The sequence below is a fragment of the Petaurus breviceps genome, unplaced genomic scaffold (genome assembly GCF_028583685.1).
Source record: "Petaurus breviceps papuanus isolate PSGF00001 unplaced genomic scaffold, PetGlider_PUasm1.0 90317, whole genome shotgun sequence".
Taxonomy (NCBI): domain Eukaryota; kingdom Metazoa; phylum Chordata; class Mammalia; order Diprotodontia; family Petauridae; genus Petaurus; species Petaurus breviceps.
Window position 1 is genome coordinate 800,231 of NW_027187217.1, and position 20,624 is coordinate 820,854.

The 20,624-nt window shown below is 43.4% G+C and overlaps 2 pseudogenes; both read right to left on the reverse strand.

Moving 5' to 3' along the window:
• Positions 1-5,031: 5,031 nt before the first annotated feature.
• LOC138176998 (dnaJ homolog subfamily A member 1 pseudogene) lies at positions 5,032-6,183 on the reverse strand (annotated as a pseudogene).
• Positions 6,184-18,669: 12,486 nt separating this feature from the next.
• On the reverse strand, positions 18,670-19,797 carry LOC138176954 (solute carrier family 25 member 16 pseudogene; annotated as a pseudogene).
• Between the last annotated feature and the right edge of the window lie 827 nt (positions 19,798-20,624).

Below are 20,624 nucleotides of genomic sequence, written 5' to 3' on the forward strand. Positions count from 1 at the left end.
ATCTATGGAATAGATTGGGTACACGAGACTCAGCAGTCAATGAGTATAGTAATCTATTGTTTGATGAACTCAAAGACCCCAGTTTCTGGAATGAGAACAGTGTTTGACAAAAGCTGCTGGGAAAACTGGAATATAGTATGGCAAAAACTGGGCATAGACCATTATCTAACACCATATACCAAAATCAAGTCTAAATGGGTGCATGATCTAGGTATAAAGGCTGATACTGTAAGCAGTCTGGGAAAGCGAGGAATAGGTTAGCTGTCAGATTTGTGGAGAGGGGAAGACTTTATGACCAAACAAGAATTAGAGAGCATTATAAAATGCAAAATGGATAATTTTGATTACATTAAATTTAAAAGCCTCTGTACAAACAAAGCCAATGTAAACAGGATTAGTAGGGAAGTGGAAAATTGGGAATTTTTACAACTTATGTCACTGATAAAGGACTCATTTCTAAAATATACAGAGAACTGAGTCAAATCTAGAAAAATACAAGTCATTCCCCAATTGATAAATGGTCAAAGGACATGAAAGGCAGTTTTCAGAGGAAGAAATTAAAGATATTTATAAGCATATGAAAAAAAATGCTCCAAATCACTATTGATTAGAGAAATGCAAACCAAAACAACTCTGAGGTACCACATCTCACCAATCAGATTGGCTAAGATGACAAAACAGGAAAATGACAAATACTGGAGAGAATATGGACAAATTGGAACACTAATGCATGGCTGGTGCAGTTGTGAACTGATCCAACCATTCTGGAGAGCAATCTGGAATTATGCCCAAAGGGCTATGAATACTTTCATGCCCTTTTACCCAGCAATGCCACTGTTTAGGGTTGTATCCCAAAGAGATCATAGAAGTGGGAAGAAGACCCATATGTACAAAAATGTTTATAGTGGTTCTTTTTGTGGTGGCAAAGAATTGGAAATTAAGGGGCTGCCCATCAATCGGGGAATGGCTGAACAAGTTGTGGTATATGCATGTTATGGAATACTACTGTGCTATAAGAAACGAGGAGCAGACGCTCTTCATATTTACCTGGAGAGGCTTATACCAACTGATGCTGAGTGAGAAGAGCAGAGCCAGGAGAAATTTGTACACAATTACAGACACAACGTATGTGTGATGACCAGCTTTGATAGACTGGACTCCTCTCAGCAATGCAGTGATATAAGTCAAACCCAAAAGACTCAGGATGGAGAGAGACATCTACATCCAGAGAAAGAACTAGAAAGAACTGAGTTTCAGCCCAGACTGAAGCGAGCTACCTGTCCTTTTTCGTTTTCTTGTTTGGTTTTGTTTCCTCTTTCCCATTCTTCATTCCATCTGATACAATCCTTGTTTATAACCTGACTAATGCCTAATGTGAAAGTATTTGCAGATACTATACTTGATTGTATGCTGCCATGGGGTGGGGAGGGGGGAGGGAGAGAAAATTTGAAACCCAAGGAATTGTGGAAATGAATCTTGTAAACTAAAAGTAAACAAATTAATAAAGACCAAATAATTAAAAAAAGAAAGTTAAAAAAAGAGTTGTAAAGCATCCCTCCCCTCCACAGAAATGCAGAGGTGGAGAACAGACATGTGCTGGGGCAGTGGAGAATATGGGATGTTCAGCTGCAAGTGTCCAGTAGACAGTTAGAGTTCAGGAGGGAGACATGGAGGTCTGAGAGTCATCAGTGGAGAGGTTACCTGAACTCACGGGAACTGAGGAGATCACCAGGTCTACAGAGAGGTCATGAGAAAGGAGGCCAGAGCCCTGTGGGGCACCCACAGTTAGTGGGTATGATCTGGGGATGCAGCTGAAGAAGAGGCTGAGAAGGAGTGGTCAGATAGGGTAGGGGGAGAACCAGGACAAGCAGTCTATCCTCCCTCGGTCACCGAAGGGATCTTTCTAAGGCTCAGGGAAGGGAGGAAAAGGAAAGAGGCATTGATGAAGCCCTTACTGTGTGCAGGCCACATCCCCTCACCCCTAAGACTACTGTCATAGTCTGCCTGCCTCCACTCCATCCTCCCTAACGCAGATCTAGGCACGCCATTTCCCATTTCAATAAACTCAGTAGTTCCCTGCTGCCTTCAGGATAAAATATAAAGTCCCCTGACTTTTAAAGGCCTTCCTTCCTTTCTAGTCTTCTTGCCTTTTACCCCTTCCTATCCCTGCTCCTCCCTCTTTGTTCCTAGAACTCCTGAGTCTGGACACTGTCACTGCCTGTCACCCAGGTCTGGAATGCTCTCCCTCCTTCTCTGACTCCTTGAGTCTACTCTTCTGCAAACAGCCTTGCCTCCAGTTTACTCTGGTCAAGTTGTTGGCAAATTGCACACTCTGCAAAGACTGCAAGCTTTCTTGGTATACCCAGTGCTTAGCAAAGTGCCAGGCACATAGTAGGTGCCTCATCCACAATTATTGACCCTTTAAGGACTGAGAAGAGGCCTTCAAATTTAGCGATGAGCAGGTCCCTGGAAAGGTCATGGAAAGAGTAGTTTCAGCCAAGTAGTGTTGCGGCTAGAAGCCAGATGGGAAGGGATTGAGAAGTGAAAGAGAAGACAGAAAAGACAGGTTTTTTTTCCTCCCACTTAATAGTATTTTATTTTTTCCAATTGCATATAAAGATACTTTCTAACATCTACTTTCACAAGATTTTGAGTTCTAATTTTTTTCTCTCTCTTTCCTCTTCCCCCTCCCCAAGAAAGTATGCAATCTGATATAGGCTCTACATGTAAAATCATATTAAGTGTATTTCCACATTAGTCATGTTGTCAAAGAAGAATTAGAACCAAAGGGGAAAACGACAAGAAAGAGAAAACAAACAAAAAGTAAAAATAGTCTGCTTCAATCTGCATTCAGACTCCACTCCAGTTCTCTCTCTGGATGTGAGTAGCTCACTTCACTCAGCATCAGTTCATGTAAGTCTTTCCAGGTTTTTCTGAAGTCCTCCCCCTCACCATTTCTTATGGAACAAACAATAGTATTCCATTACATTCATATACCATCACTTGTTTAGCCATTCCCCAATTGATGGACATCCCTTCTGTTTCCAATTCTTTCTGAGCCACCACAATAAGAACTGCTACAAATATTTTTGTACGTGTGGGTCCTTTTCCCTTTTGTAAGATCTCTTTGGGATGCAGACCTAGTAGTGGTATTGCTGATTCAAAGGGTATGAACAGTTTTATAGCCCTTTGGGCATAGTTCCAAATTGCTCTCTAGAATGATTGGATCAGTTCACAACTCCATCAACAATGCATTAGTGTTCCAATTAGGAAGAGCAATGGCTTTTTTTTCTAGAGGTTTATGTGTTAAAGGGGGCAGCTGGGTGCCAAAAAGGGCAGCCACAGTGCACAAAGTGCCAGGCTTAGAATCAGGAAGACCTGAGTTCAAATCCAGCCTCAGATACTTACTAGCTGTGTGACCCTGGTCAAGTCACTTAACCCAGTTTGTCTCAGTTTCCTCATCTGTAAATTGAATTGGAGAAGGAAATGGAAAATCACTCCAGTATCTCTGCCAAGAAAACTCCAAATGGGCATCACAAAGAGTCAGACACACCTGAAACAACAGAACAACAAAAATGCATTAAAAGGGGGAGAGATCAAGCATGCATTTGAGAATTAGGTTATCTGACTCTAACCCTGAGAGGCTACGAGGGGCAGAAGATGTGCTTTAGAACAATTTTTACTGATAAGTTTTGTTTTTATATATTGCCTGAGTTTCCGGTCTCTCCCCCTCTTTCCCAAAGTTCCATCTCTTATAAGAACAAAAAAGAGTGAAAAAATCTGGTTTTACCAAATTGTTCCACACATTGACACAGTCTGATATGAGCAGTGTTCCACTCCCAGAGTCCCCCACTTCTACAAAGAAGGTAGGAAGGGACTTGAACTCCACAAACACCAAATAAAATGAATTTTTCTATTTCTATAATAGAACAGGAAAAGAGGATTGAAAAGAGCCATTCATGAAATGGCTTTCTTCTGAGAGATGTGATAAAGTCTGCATGTAACTCTTGAAGTCACCCTGGCTGTTTGGGATTCTTCCTGGATGTCTGCCTGTTCTCTTCTGTGCATTGTAAAATGCTTAAATGATAGTTTTTTCATGTGCATGTTCAAGCACAGCAAGCTCCTGCTTTGACTGGGTTTGAAAATAAGGTTTTATCCTGCATCAGGAGACCATTGCCTCTTTGTAGTGAGCTGCTGCCTCACCTGTCCTCTAGAATCGTGGCTGATCATTGTTTTGCTCAGTCAGTCAGTCAGCCAATAAACATGTATTAAGTGTCTACTAGGGACCAGATTGTGTGCTAAGTGCTAGGGACACAAAAGGAGCCTACCAGGAGCTCCCAGTCTCAGGGGGGAGACAGTTAGGTACAAACAAGCTATTTACAAGATAAATAGGAAATAATTAGGTGCTAGAATTAGCCAGAGTTGTGAATAGCTTCCTGTCACAGGTGAGATTTTAGCTGGGCCATGAGGGAAGACAGGAGCTGGCAATGAGGAGGGAGGGCATTCCAAGCATGGACAGAGCCAGTACAAATGCCTAGAGTTGGGATATGGTTTGTTTTGTGAGAGGACCAGTGGGTCACAGGGTATGCACCACGTAGTGACTTTTGGGGGTGGGGAACAGTCTCATAGTGCTTTACCGGGCTGGCCATAACAATTCACAGTGCCACTGGTAGTGCTTTTGTGTACCCTTAGGTCTTCCAAGAAGGATACTTTTCCTCTTTCATCATTTTTGGCAGGTTTTGGGTTTGACACAGAATCTGAGAATTGCTCTAACTGGCATTTTAAATGAGGAATTCAGTATGAAATTTCCATTACAGAGCTTAACGGTTATAAATGCTTGTGTACGTTTAGTCAATTCAGAAATAAGCATCAGTGTAACCACTGCATATACACACTGAACCAATGAAACAGTGCTTGGGGGCTTCTTCACAAGAGGGAGATAATTCACGAGGCTGAATTCTCTCCCACACTGACCACCACAAACTGCAAGGTCAGCATTATGTATGCCTGGCTTTATTCACTCACTTAACTCTAGTTGACTACCTCAACAAAACGATGGCTAGCGGAGTGTGTTGAGATGGCTGTTCTCCTTTTCTTATTCACCACTGTGCCGCCATGAAGGGGCCAGACATGGACCCTCAGTTCTGCCATGGGCTCAGCCTCTTCCCAAGTTTCTCCATTGTAATGGCAGCTTCTTTTTTTGAGATGGGTCAAGCAGAGCCATTTCCTTAGTTTTCTCTACTTCCTTTCTTTTAGGCAGTAACTTTTCCAACGAAAATAGCTTATCTGACGAAAGCAAGGCATTTGGAGGAAGTTTACCTTAGATTCAATGACTCAAGTCACTTTTTCCTAAGGTTGGTGGTAAAGTGGTGTGCCTTCATTTAGCTGGCTTTGATATCTCTGTCGTTGACAGAATGGCTAGGGTGAGAAGTAGTGAGCATGGCCACACATTGCTTCCATCAATTGGGCAGCCATACACGTGAAAAGGTCCTCACCTTGTTTTGTGAAGCATGGATTGTCCTTCTGATACAGAGCAGTGATAATGTCACCTGGCTCCTGGTAACCTTCACTCTCTTCATCTTTCATGCCTTTGTCAATATGAACCTCTCGAATCTTTTTCTCTCCCACAGTGTTCCTTCTGTTACCACTTTTATATCCTTCCCCCTGCCCTTGGCATTCCACACTAACTGGCTGAATTTACTGAACCATTCCAGGTCCTATCTGATGAATTCTTATTTGCATCCCAGCACCTGGGACTGCATTTTACTCCCTATTTTTCAATGCTTCACAAATGACATTCTTTTTCAAAGCTGGTTTTCTTGTTGCATCATTATGATATAAATCTTCTAAACTCACCAACAACCGATGCACGACATTTTTACCTCTACAATTCTTTTGTGTTCTTCCACTTCCTCCAAAAGACATATCAGACAGATATGTGAGAACCACAGCTACCACGAGAACCACCCTCTCAGAGGACTTTTTCTCCAGAGTTGTCTTCTAAATACCTGCATCAGAAAGCACTTCATAAGCTTGAGAAATCTATTTGAACTTTTCTCCTTCATTTAGATACTTATCTCCATGGTATTTCAAGGCTACTTTCCTCTCTGCCTTTTTAAGTTCTTCCTGGGAGGCATCGGTTTATACTCCCCAAACATTATTTTATGTCATTTCCTTCACCATTTTTTGTAGCCAGTGAGTGAGCCTGGGGTGGGGTCCAGTGGTGTCTGCTGTGGCCCCCACCTCTGGGAGTAGGGGCCAAGGGGTCTGTTGGGATACTGAGGAAGCCAGTGGAAGGACAAAAGGGGGCAGGGTGGGTCTAGCACAGCCTAACTTGCATTTCTTTAGTTACTTCTCATGAGTCTTCTTTGAGACCAAGCCTGGTGGCTCAGATTTATTGGTGTTCTTTCCATTTGCTTTGCTACTTATAGATTGTAACCTCACTGTGGGCAGGGGCAGTTTTTCTTTTTCTTATGTATATTCCCAGTGCTTAGCACTGCACCGGGCCCATCAGAGGTGCTATTAACTATTGACTAATTTATTGACTATTAAGAAAGTGTTAATGATGCATTAAAAGCATGTGGTGGGCAAACCTCCTCCCCTTCTGTAGTCGTTACCTATTTATTAGTATTTCCCAGTCTGAATCCCCCATCTTCATGGCTCCCTTAGAAGCCAGAAAAATATTCCATTCCATTTCCATTCCATAGGTAATTTAGTCATCCACGAATCAATGGACAGATACGGACTCTGCATTTCTTTGCTACTGCAGAAAGTGCTGCTTTTGTTTGGGGGAGGGGAGAATGAGGCAGGAAGGAAGGAGCCCGTAGAGGGGAAGAGACTAAAGATCAGAGGCACTGGAAGGGTGGGCATCAGAGGGGGGGAGGGTGAGTGAAGGAAGAAGCAGAACAACGGGAGGGGTGGGGGCTCTCACCTGAAGACAAGGTGTGTGCGCATGTGCTGGAGAGGACCTGAGGTAAAAATAGAAGGGCTGAACAACAGCCACATAGAGGATGGTGCAAGGCAAGGAAGAAAGAGTCTGGTGCCCCCCTCAGAAAGGTTACAGGACCTCCCCCAGGTGTGAACTGACTCTCACATGTCAGTCAGGCAGCCTAGACTTTATTAAGCACACACTATGTGTCAGGCCCTGTGCTGATGCTGGGGACACAAGGAAAGGCAAAGAGCAGCCCCTGCCTCCAGGAGCTCCCTGTCTAATGAGGGAGCCTCCAGGCAAAGAATTCTGGGCAAATGAGATATAGAAAGGACAAACAGGAAACAACTGACCCAGGGAAGGGGCTTGGAAAAGGTTTCCCGAGGAAGGTAGCACTTTAAGCCAAGAAGCCATTAGGTGAGGAGAGAGAGATACAGGCCTGAGGGAACCCTCCAGCCAGAGATGGAGGGTCTTGGAGGAAGAGGCAGGAGGCACCTGGTAGGGAGAGGACCTGGTGGGGAGAAAGGCAGGAGAAGTCTGGGAAGGGGGGGGGGCAGGGGACAAAGACTTTGAAGGTCAAACAGCATTTTGTATTTGCTCAAGAGGGAGCCCCTGGAGTTTACTGAGCAGGGGGTGACAGGATGGACCCTGGGCTTTTTATGAAGATCACTTTGGCAGCTGAGTGGAAGACAATTGGAGGGGCATGATCCGGGGCTGGGGTGTAGAAAAGCACAGTCCTGGGTGAACCAGGGAGAGGCACTGGGGTGTCCACTGAATGGGATGGCGTGTTTGGTGCTGGTGAAGAAGTCTCCCCCAGGACACTCAGGTTTCCTTAAGTAGATGACGAAGACATTTTCTACAAAACAGCATCTGAGCAGAGTGAGCTGGTGCACTTTGCACATACCTCAGACCCTTGTGACATCAACCTCAGCCACAAAAAGGAGCCATAATTCACCTCGACCTTCCCCTCTTCCCAATTTCCCTATAACTGTGGAGAGCATCATCTACTCCCTCCCTTTGCAGGTCCTGTCTGTTGCCAGGCCTGGATTTTCCCCGTCGTGACATTAAAACTGGCCACCTTTGGCTCCCTGCCCAGACCCCTTCCCCCGTGCTCTCCAGTCTCCTTAAGGGGCTTGGTTGTAGGGGATGGTCCCCTGCCCTTAAGCCACCAACAGATTAGCCATTAACAGTTCACTTTTATGAGGCAATATTTACTTCAGAAGGCATAATCACAAATATAAAAACTTACTCCTCCAATGCATGGGAAGCATGATTTCCACCCCCACCCCCAATTTGCCCGGGGAGGGGAATGGGGATCAGGATACTAGCTTACCTGGGTTCTCATAGAGCCCCAAATTCCCCTGGAGCTTGAGTTCCAGGTCCTGGCTGGCTGGCTAGACCATCCCACCTGCAGTTCTGGCTCCAAGGTCACCATGGTTTGAGTTTTGGGATCAAATAAAAGCTGCTCCATTTGGCATCGAAAGCCCTTCATAACCTGCCTCGTCACAGCTTCTTCTCAGCCAGTGACACTGGCCTCCTGTTTGTTCCACAAACAAGGCCCTTCTCCTCTTGGCTGTCTCTTACGTCTGGAATGCTCTCCCTTCTCTGCATGGACTGCTGACTTCACTAGCTTCAGGCCCTACTGAAAATCTCGTTTTTCTATAGGAAGCTTCTCCCAGCCCCTCTTCACTCTAATTCTTCTCCCCTGCTAATTATTTCCTGTTTATCTTGTCCAGAGCTTATTTGTACAGAGTTGTTTACATTTGTCTCCCCCCCCCCCATTAGAGCTCCTCCAGGGCCCCAACACTTAACACAGTGCCTGGCCCACAGTAGGCACTTAAATGCCTGTTGACTGACCTACTGACTGCATATTGCACAATTTATCTCTCATGGTTAGACAGAATGTCTCCTTGTATGCCCAAGATAGGGCTGGGTTTGGGGTTGTCCAAGGCAGCAGCATCATGGCTTTCCTCTCTGAGCAGTCTAGGGCTGAGCTCAAGTTATTCCTGGGCAGAGTAACACTATCATGGGTCACCTCCATAGCGGGGACCCTCTAGGCACTTTCCATAATGGCCACCAGAGGGCACCAAGTGCTGTGGGTTCCCCAACTGATCAGGAGAAGCGCCCTCCAGGAGGGCTCCCCAAAGAAGCCCCAGCTGTGTCCCTAGGCTCAAGAAATATGGTGGCTGTGTGATCTTAAAACAAGTGACCTCAGTTTATCAGTCTGCAATATAGAGAGACAATGCCTAACACAATTCAATTAGAAATGGTGTTAGCAAAAGTAACTTCCCTTTTTATCTGAATTCTTTGGGGTTATAGCTTAAATTAAGATACAATTTTGAAAAGACACATAAATCTGTTTGAAAACTATTTAGAAACAGAAGATAGTGATATCATTTTCTGTGCAGCGGACATAGCAAGGTTCTCTTAAAATGTCACCTGTGAAAAGTCAGAATGTAAGATCGCACAGCCCTGCTAACATTTTACAGTAATTAAGTTTCAGAAGTAGTGCCTGGTTCTGGGCTCTAACAGACAGATGACTGAGCAAATGTCTTAAGACTTCAAGATTTAGCCCTAGGCTCAGCTTAAAGTGCTGCTGAGGCTAGTAGGCATTCCAAGAAAAGAGATTCCCTTCGTATTTTTTTTTTCTTTCTTTCTTTTTTTTGAGGGGAGGAAGGCAGGGCAATTGGGATTAAGTGATTTGCCCAAGGTCATACAGTTAGTAAGTGTGTCAAGTGTCTGAGGTCAGATTTGAACTCAGGTCCTCATGACTCCAGGGTCAGTGCTCTATTCATTGTGCCACCTAGTGACCCCATGGACCATATTTTCTACCTATCAGACCACATTGCCCTAAGAGTTTTTGTGAAGCTTTAACTTCCCCGTCTGCTGTCAATGTTGTTCCATAAGCATTGGTTGTTTCACTCAGCCCCCCACTTTTCAGGGTAAGAACCTCTTAAAGGGTTGAATCCTTGGCATGTCAGCCTTGCTCATATCATACATCAGGCGTTACGTAATCATTGACTATTGCTATTCCTCACGCCCCCTTTTGTTTTATTGTAATTATGATAGAACACCCCAAGTGTTTCCTTATATTGAGAATTGTTGCATTACTTCTGTTTGTGTTCTGTGAAAACTCTCAAGAACTTTGACCACCATCCCCTGCCAGCATCAGACCCAACTTCAGAGAGCCTTCTACCTGGGCCCAAAATCAGTCTTTCGCCTAGAATGTCAGAGTGAAAAATCGAATGGCAATGGCAACACCAGTCTTGTAGTCAGGACGAGGATCTGGTCTCAGACACTTGACACTTATTAGCTGTATGACCCTGGGCAAGTCACTTAACCCCATTGCCTTGCAAAAAAACCTAACGATGGCTTACAATATTTAGCCCAGCACAACTGTTGTGATCCAAAATGGTAAAGCCTCATGTGCATTTCTTGGTACTGTTAACATTATTGCTGTTTGTCTTTCCTTTTTGAGGAGGCACAATGACATCCCGGGCTGATGTTTTGACTTGGGAGTGAATTGGATTTAAGTGAGGCAGAGATGCACAAAGTACCCAGCCTCACTCTCTCTCCCTGAGTCATCAAACTCCAGGACAAAAGCCAAGATGGCGGGCGATGGCTGGGATGCAGAAGATGGCCTTGGCATCTTCATTTCTGACCAAGATCTAAGTGCCTGCTTCAGCCACCTTCATGGCCTTTGCCACAAATGGTTCTCATCTTCCCATTGCACTGGGGAGAAGTCTTCACCCACCCCTAACTCACCGACAGGTTTGAGGCCCTTCAGTCATCCTTTCCCTGGGTTAGCCTGTCTTTGCATGCTACAGCTTCTTGAAGCCACAGGTGAGAGTTGGGTGGCAGGCAGATAGCAAAGCTGGATAAGCAGCCCTGAAGAGAGCTTGGCGAGCCCTCTTCTCAGAGGGGCTAGTCCTCTTGAGCACCCCATACACCCATACTGTGAATTTGAAGTTTAGCACGTGCCTATACAGTGAATCTTGGGAACACTAATGCTCTTAGAAAAAATGACTTGTAATCTGGCTACTGTTATAAACTCAACTGTTAGTCCCAAAGCTGCTATTTGTTAAATGTATTTTATTTCATTGGGAATATACTAATATATTATATTATATATAGTATGTATAATTTATACATATATACTATATATACAATATGCTAACGATTTCGAAAAATGTCTTCGTCGTTTCATCTGACGAGATGTCTGAGAACTTGCTGCTGACTCACAGCTCTGATTATTTCAGTTCTGCTACCACCAGAATGGGAAAGTTTGCAAATCAGCTTATTTTTAGAAAGTAAATTCCACCTCAATTTCTTTAGCTGTGTCAAAGCCACATCCAAACCTGGCAGCAAAATCTTTCATCTTCTGTAGGTTTGGAGTATGACCGCCATGAGAATTTCAAGAGTACCCTGTGGCCCCAGTCTCAACCCGGCTGGTCTGAGCCAGCCTTTTATTCAAACAGCTGAGGAGCAGGGTGATTCAGGCACATCTCATGACTTACTGCTCCCAGGCTGCAAGGATTTCCCCAAATCTCCTATAATTCCAGAACATGATTTTTGAAGAAATGAGGTCACCTCTTGTATTACCAGCATCCTTTTCCCGAGTTTTTATTATAGTAGCAATATATGGTGGTTGTCCTTCCTTCTGGAAGAGAAGCAAATGAACTCACTATCAAGTTTCAATGTGCCCCGCTGTGGCTGACCAGACCAATACAAGCTTGTAACGCTCTACCCCAGGCCGGGCCCAAATAGTCCATGTAAACATTCTGGCTGGATTCTCCAAATTTGCACATCCTGCATTTCCTTTGATCTGTTCCAATTGTGTTTTGCTCATAGAGCACAGCCCCTTCTCTGATGTGGGTGCACCATGCTGAGCGGTCCTGGGCCAGCATCTCTCATGTCACAAATCAATTCCAAAGTTCTAACAGAGACCTTGAGAGTGTCCTTGTGTCACTTCTTCTGGCCACCATGTGAGTGCTTGCCCCGTGTGAGTTTTCCATAAAGCAGTCTTTTTGGAAAGCATACGTTTCGTGTTCAAACAACATGAGCAGCTGTAATGTCCCGCACAGAAGCATGCTACTGTGAACAGCTTTTAAGGTTCTGATTACACAGTAATGGCGATCGCTCTATTCCATAACAAATCAAAGCAAAACTTTCACAGAGAATCAAAGAATAGCATTCACAGTATTACAGCTTATCACAGAAAATCACAATGTTACAGCTTATCACAGACAACATAGTCTCAAAGTAAAATAGTCACTCTTAAGTTAACTCAATCAGTCACTTATCAGTAGTCTCAAAGTACACAATCAAAGTCTTCCACTCTTGGGGCAAAGTCTTCATTAACTCAATCAGTCACTTATTCAGCAAAGTCTTACTAAGTATCATACACAAAATCCTCCACCCCTTAGATCACTAGTAAACTATAATTCCATAATTACTCAGTACCCAAGAGGAGGTCTTTTCCTAGTCTTGACTTGGGGCCTGTTCTCAGATTCCCTGTATCCCCTTCCATGGTCCCAGATTCTACCTGGATTCACCAGACTGTCATCTGGGTTCAATGGCAGACAGCTTCCAGTTCCTTGACCAGCTCTCTAGGTGGGTTCTGCTGCACACTGAAATTCACAGGGTCTGGTCCATGTCAGATCCTTCACCATTTCTGCTCCAGGGAATTCAAGGCTCAACCAAACCCAAAACAAGCAAAGTCTCAGTATCCCAATCATGCTTCAGTCACCTGGGCTCCTGGCTCTGGATTCTGGGCTCCTGGGTTCCTGGCTCTAGGCTCCTGTTCAGAAGAAGTTCTGCCACCACAACTTTTCATGACTCAGTTCTCCTTTCTTCTGTAGCTGCTCTGCCACCAGATCTCGTTCTCAAGGAAATTCTGGCTATGCCTCTCTGGGGCTTTTCTTTATACACAACATTAGCTACTTCCTTCAGCAAACCCCTTCCGGTTATGTCAGTAACAGAAGACAGGAGTTCATACCTTCTGTTTCTCCAACAGAGGCTTGATGGGTTACTAAGTGTTAAGTACCTGCTACTTTTGCCAACACAAAGGGATCTTCAAATTCAAATTACATTACCATTACATCAGCCCATCAGAGTTGCACTTTCTGAAACAGTTTGAATGCTTGGCAGTTTAGTTCCAAAAAGGATCTCAGTGTTTGGTACCATATCTTCCCAGGTAATCTTCAGAATCTTTCTAAGACAGTTCAGATGGATGCGATTCAGTGTCCTTGCATGGCACTGGTAGATTGTCCAGGTTTCACAGGCATACTGGAATTCCGTATATGGAAGTTACATCCTGAGTCAACCCATTCTTAAGTATCCCAATCTAAGTCCCAATCCTAAGACTCCAGTCTTAGGGACTTAATTAAGAAGCCAATCTACAATGCTTACTGTCAACAACATGAGAGCATTAGCAACTGAATCCAGTCCTCAGGTACAGTTAGTGAAGCATGCTGTTTAAGGTTAAACCTCACAGTTCTGTAATATATAGTATTCTGAATTTGACTTCAGGCAGGACCAAGGGGGAATGTGATTGAGCCAGTGATTGGTGATGCCAGCAACCAGCAGGTGGAGTTCTCTCTCAGAGAAAGCTGCAGAAATGCTTTTGGCATGAAAGCTGAGGTAGGACTCTCCTGACTCAATTTCCCCCAGAGACATTTCCTTCTGAACAGAAAATTTCCCACCTGGCTAAAATTCTGAGCCTGCCTGTGACATTCTGTCAGTATAGCTGGATGCCTAAGGGAGCTTTGCCTGGCATTGACACCAAGCTAGAGGATCATTTTCTTTCCCTTTCTAAATCATGTCCCCCTTTTCCTTGTACGGTAAATTTCTATCATCATGGCAGGTGGTCTGTGGAAGAGATGAACACAATACTCACTCTGTTACTTAATAAACTGAGACAGAAGCAGATCTCAGTTACTATAACAAGATACAGGTGTGTGACGTGAGATGACAGTCCTGTCCTTATCCTAAACAACTAAGAAAATGAGTCCTTGGCTTTGTCATCTTCCTTTTAACCTGGCACGTACAGCATGTTGAAATGCAAGCAGATTAGAAAGGAATGAAGTGTCAGAGGGGGTGTGACTAGGAAAAGCCTTTCTTGGTTGAACGGTATGTAGCCAGAACTTGGGGCACCTTCAAAAGGGCTCTATTTATTTTGCTTCTACTGTGAGACCTCTAGATACCCAGAAGTTTGATGGGTGCCCTGTGCTATGGTCCAAGTCTTATGGCAGCTCAAGAACCTGGAGAGAAAAGCATGGAAAGATGCTAATGTTTGCAGCTAACTTTGTACCTGCTCCACCAGGTTTGGGAAAATTCAGGGGTATTGGAGAAGCCCTCTTGGATTTTGTCATGTTTTGTTTTATGTGCATGAGATGGGCCAGAAGCCCAGTATTTTCTGGAAGGCCACTTCAATGACTGTAGTTCACACCCCATTCCCACAGCAGCAAGGGGAGTCCATGGACCAAGGCTCCCAGTCCATGCCTATCCAACCAGGAATGCCCTCCCTGCCCAGCCACACAATTCAGTTTGCTGGTACCAACCTCCGTACAACCCCATACACATGGAGCCTCCAAAGATTTACTACTAAATGGTTTCTGCCCTATCATCCTTCTTCCTCCTTCCTCTCTATTCCCACCTGTGTGTGTATGTGTGAGTGAGTGTGAGATTCTTCCCTTCTCCAAATGAGAGTCACTGAGATGTGTACCTGTTCCATTCTGTTCCTCCAATGCAGGGGATGGGAGAAGATAACATTTCTCACCGGAGATGATACTTCCTAAGTGTTTGCTCAGACCGTTCTGGAAAATGGGTTGATATGATTTTGTAAAGTCACAAAAAGGAAGAGACTTGTGAAACTACTATTAGAGCAATGTTTAGAGGGCAATTTGAAGAAATCCTTTAGAAGGAAATGATGAAAATGTTCATGTAAGCAGTTGGTTTTCATCAGGTGATGAGAACTACTGGCCTTGACCTGAAGATAAGCAGAAGTGTTCACTCTCTCTCTGGCCTCCCAGTGCCCAGAACTGGCCACATGCCCATCCCCAGGGTCACAGCTGTGCCTTAGCCCCGCTGGTCATAAGGAAGGAGACAGCAGAAAGTGGAAAGGATGAAGACAAGCCCAGTCAGGGACATTTGGGTATTTATTTAAAAGTCTCCTTGACTTTTCACCAGCCACCAGCTTCCTCTGGTAGCAAAAGATGTTTGCAAACGCTACAACATCATTCATTGCCTCTGCTCCGGGGGGCCTCAGTTCCTTCCATCTTGGGGTCCCTGCTGGGGTTTCCACTCAGAAGGAGGACTGGGAAGACCTAAGCCTCCAAGTGGCAAGAGTTGCTGTCCAAATTATTGACCTACTCATTCTGGTCAGCACTTGGCTGAAAGAATCTTTCCCTTTCTTCCTTCAGAGAGGGGAGAGAGATGGGTGGCAGGTTGTCCTCAGTTCTGTCTGCTGAGCTATTTCCTTCCCTTCTCCATTCTTTCTTTGTCGGGAAGGACAGTAAGACATGGGCTTGTACACATTCAGGCTTTCCCACAGTAGAGGTGGGGGAGAAGTGCAGAGGGAGACAATGCCTCAGAGGAGAAGGGACTATGTTTGACTGTTCCTGGATTGGGCTGGCCAGATAAATCCTCCCTGCCCCTGCTCCTAATCCCCAGGCCTGCTTCTTCTCCTCTAAATTTGAGGGAATTGGACTTAGATGATTTTTAAGGCTCTCTTCCAACTCTAAAATCCTGTAGCCTATTTAGGGTCCCCTCCTCTTCCCAGCATTCAATTAATCCTATCCTTCCTTCCTCCTCCAAATCCCAATAGGTAAGGGAGTAGGAGGAATGGCATGGAGTGTTGATTATGGGTTGGTGGAACCCCATCTGGGGGAAATGGGTATTGGGTTTTGGGGGAAAGACTTTTCTTTTTTTGCCCTTTGGCTCACTTCGGTTCTCTCATTTGTAACATTTTGCCTTTGTTTTCTGTGAAGGGCCAAGCTCCCATTGATATTGGAGGTGGGGGAGGGGAGGGCATCTATATATCTATATATATCACCTACTACATGCCAGGCACTGTGCTAAATGATTTCCAAACACTAACTCATCTGATCTTCACAACAACCCTGGGAGGGTGGTATCCATTATTATCCTCATTTTACAGTTGAGGAAACTGAGGCAAACAGTGCTTAAGTGACTCACCCAGGGTTACCCAACTAGGAAGTGTCTGAGGCTGGATTTGAACTCAGGTCTTCCTGACTCCAGACCAAGTGCTCTGTCCACTGTGCCATCTAGCTGCCTCAATAAGCCATGGATGAAAAAAAAAAGAATATAAGCAGTTTACATTCTTTCATCCCTTATGCACACTTACTCATATTAACCTTTTTGTGTCTCAAAGTTTCTATTCCTCTCTAGTCTTTTCATCAATAATGCTTCAAAATCTTTAATTTCCCCCCATGTAGGATGATGCTGTGTTTTCTGGGTAAGTTATTCTTGACTGTAAATACACATACTTTGTTTTCTAGGATATCATACTCCATGTTCTTCTTTCCCAGACAGTGATTATTGCTAAATCTTGTGAGCCTCACTGTGGCTCCTCAGGACTTGAATTTTTTCTTTCTGGATGCTTGCAGTGTTTTATTCCTCCTTTGACCTGGAAATGCTGAGTTTTGGCTACAATGTTATTGGGAATTTTCTTTTTCTTTTTGTTTCAGGAGGTGAGTGGTACTACTTCTGCTTTGTCCTGTGATTCTAAGAGATCTCAGTGGTGGTTTTTTAAAATGATTTCTTGAAATATGATGTCTAGCCTCTACCATGACTTTCAAATGATTTCTTCTTGATCTGTTTTTCAAATCAATTGTTTTTTTTATGGATAAAATGCATTTATTATTAAATTATCAAACATATTCCAGGAATGGCACAAAATGCAAGTTTTCCTTCAGTAAAACATTTGTAGTTTCCTTTCAGGAGATAATAGAAGATATTTGTTTTAGCTATTTAAATTACCTCAAGGTTGCTTGATAATATTTAGTTATAGCATAACCCAAAAAGGGAAAGATACACAACTCTAAGAACACATGCAGTTCCATCAACTGGTAGGTTTACAAATCAAACAAACATTTGTGTGATGAGATGTCAAAACAAAATTAACACAATTCATCCCATTTCCCCCCAAACTCATGAATTTACAAAGGCTCTACCAGCAATGCTGATTCTCTTAATCCAGAAAAAAAAATAGAGGCATACAATGATTTCATCTAATTTTCTAATGACTCACCTCATGGCATCTATTCTACATGTCATATCCTGAAAAATTGTATTTACAGCAATAAATAAAAATGACACTAGATAAGTGGCTACAAACAATGAATCCAGGTATTCTTAACTTGCTTGTTTTTGAACAGGAGATCACTAGAAATTATTTTCAATATCTCCAATTAGGTAAATTTACACAACAGAAAGTCTCTCTCGGGGTGGCCAGGTAGCACAGCGAGTAAGAGCACCGGCTCCAGTGTTGAGAACACCTGGAGATCGAATCCCGGGCTCAGACACTTAGCACCCACCCAGAAACACCTGGCTGTGTAACCTTGAGCAAGTTACTTAACCCCAATTGCTTAGGGGCGGCCAGGTAGCTCAGCGAGTAAGAGCACCGGCTCCAGTGTCGGGATGACCTGGATCAAATCCGGGCTCAGATACTCAGCACCCCACCAGAGATAATAACTGGCCGTGTAACCTTGAGCAAGTTACTTAACCCCAATTGCTTTAAAAAAAAAAAAAAAGAAAGTCTCTCTCGTGGAAGAACATTTTGATACCATAATATATTAACGTACATGTCATTCTACTTATATACAAGCACAGTAAATGCCATTTAATCCAGACACGGACAATAACTAGAATTCTACCTGTATACATCTTGTGTAACAGAAGTCATCAACCAACCCACTTCTACATATAAAATCTCTCAGGGCTGGTCTGTTGTTTTTTGTTTTTTTTTTTACTCACATTCCTTCTGCCTGCCTTTTAGGAATAGGTTGTCTTTTATAAAAAATTATGTAAAATATCCCATAGTATCAGAACTCTTTTTATTATAACACCTGAAAGTAAGCTGACAGATTCTAAATCATTGTTTCAGCTTTTGTCTCACTTTTAATTTTATTTTTAAAATAGGTTTTATCCCATGGTACACTGTATTATTTTTTATAAGGAACCAGTCACCACCACCTACAAAATATCCCTCTTTCATTGCTAGCTTGTAAAATACACGTACCCAACTGGTCAAGATAAAATTGCAATATACATTCTTACTACAATAATCACAAATTATGAAGTCTAATTGAAAAAACAAAATGAACCCAGTTCATTTTAAAATCCAGCATAGTTTTTTTTTATTAAGTCTAGCATAAGGCTGGGATGGTTTTTCTTACCATGATTACTCAAAAAAGCTCAGAAGAACATGATAAAGCTAAGAGTAAATCTCAGAAAACCTGCAGTGGACACCAATGAACCTTTCACTGGTTTCTCAGACCTTTTAGTTATGTTTATGAAACTGATTAATTTAATAAAACATCCAGAGTCGGCCTAAGGCCATGTTGCATATCAGGAAACCACAAATTATGGCATTAAAAAAAAACAGCAAAAAACAAGTGCCAGGGCTTGTAACGACGGAGTGATTTTCTACTTCACTTAATCTACACACCCCCACCCCCTGCCAATAGTAACATAAAACATTATATATGTTTATACAGTAGATATACATGTATCTGGCATTGCACTGTTTCTTAAGGAAAAATGTGACTTCAGCTGAGGTGCAAAAACTGCTTCAGGAGCTCCCAGGTTGTGAACACCACGGCCTGGGAGGGAGCACAGCGAATGCAGTTAAGAGACAGGCCCCGATAGAGTCCTCGGCGGACGCCGTGGTGTCTGTAGACATAATTCAGTGTCTTCAACATGGTAAGGCACTTTTCAGAATCTGGGAGAACAGTCCCTAATTGCATTCGACGACGGGTTACGTCAAGTGGATACGATATTGTATGTGCTATCGCTCCAGCAACACCACCACAAAGCAAGTTTATATGCGTTTTCAAAACTAAGACATTAGGGTTGTCTGATGAAGGTCTTCCAAGCAAGGAAGGAGCATGGGAGAGACCAACACTCTTTAAGGTACCAAAAGTAAGAAATGAAACCCCTGCATAGGGACTCATGCCTACAATGGTAGGCATCAGTCCTCTGTAAAACCCGCGAAAGCCGCCTTCCTTTGCATAAATTGTTTTGAATGCATGAACAATTCCTGTGTATGTGTGTTCTCCTTTCACCTGGAATGCCAGGCGAACTCTAACCATGTCAAGCGAGTAAGTACGGAGGACTGCTGTCATATCTGCCATGGAGCCAGCCATTAGCCGGTGTATATGTCCAGAAATCCCAAGTTTTGTGGTAATTAACTTTTTATTATGGTCAAAGGACATAAACTGAATTGCACCATATGGAAAGATTCTAATCATCATTGCTCCATTTCCTTTATACAACCCAAGATAGCCTTCCTTTTTGGGGACAGAGCACAATGCAGAAAACACTCCTCAATGTTTGTAATGGTGATTATGTGCCTGTAACAATATCTTCACTCGATCCAAAGGTGCAATGGTGGTTTTGGCACAACATCCTGCAATACCTCCTGCCACGAAGGAGCGCAGCCAGTAGAAGTCCCGGCGAGCTCGAGCTCCCGGCTCGCGCTCCTCCGGCCCCGGGGGCCGCCGATGTTGACACCGCGGCCATGGGGCTGCCTGGGCTCCGGCGCAGTCAGAGACCCGGGGCAAATCCATTGTTTTTGCCATGAGATATGTGGTGTTCTCAGTTTCTGTACATTGTTTTTAACATTTCTTATTTTCATTCCCACCTGGCTGCTCTCCTGGACTTTACCATTGTTCTCCAGAGACTCATCTCTTGGCATCTCCTCAGTGTCCCCTGAACCCTGGGGTCCCTTCTACCTTCTGCTTGAAGGAAGTGGAGGGTGAAAACGGAGATCTCTTCCACTTAAAGAGAGAAGCCAAGAGTGCCTCCAGGCTGCAGGATTTCAACAAGAACTTCTCTCTTCTCTCCTGATTGTCCAGTTTCTTTTCATGTGTTGTCTTCCCCCATAAGATTGTGAGCTTCTTGAGGGCAAGGGCTGTCTTACTGTATTTCTTTGTGTTCTCAGGTCTCAGTGCAGTGCTTGGCACATAGTAGGTGCTTAATAAATGTTTGTTCGCTGACTGTCTCAGAGTTATTAATAAGCTAATTTGTTTAATTCTAATTTTCAGAAACGCATATTTTTCTTGAGTAAGATTTTGTAGTTCTTATTATAAGGTATTGATTCTCCTGCCAAATATTTATTCTATAGCTCTCATTTATTTTTTCCACTTTTTTCTGCTAGCACTTCAATTTAGCTTTTAAATAATTTTAAGTTCCTTTTGAAAACTCTTGCCTTAACTTTTCCTGAAATTATGGTTGAATTTATGCCCAATGTGGGTTTTACCTTGAATCTTTGCTTGTGGATATTTTAGAATCCTTCTCTTCCTCTAGTTTTGTATCTTTTATCACCCCACTAGATCTTTTATTAAAAAAAAAACACAATAAAATCCTACAACATGAGATACCTTCCCTTCCCTTTCCCTCTTGTTCTTATTCTCTCTCTCTCTCTCTCTCTCTCTCTCTCTCTCTCTCTCTC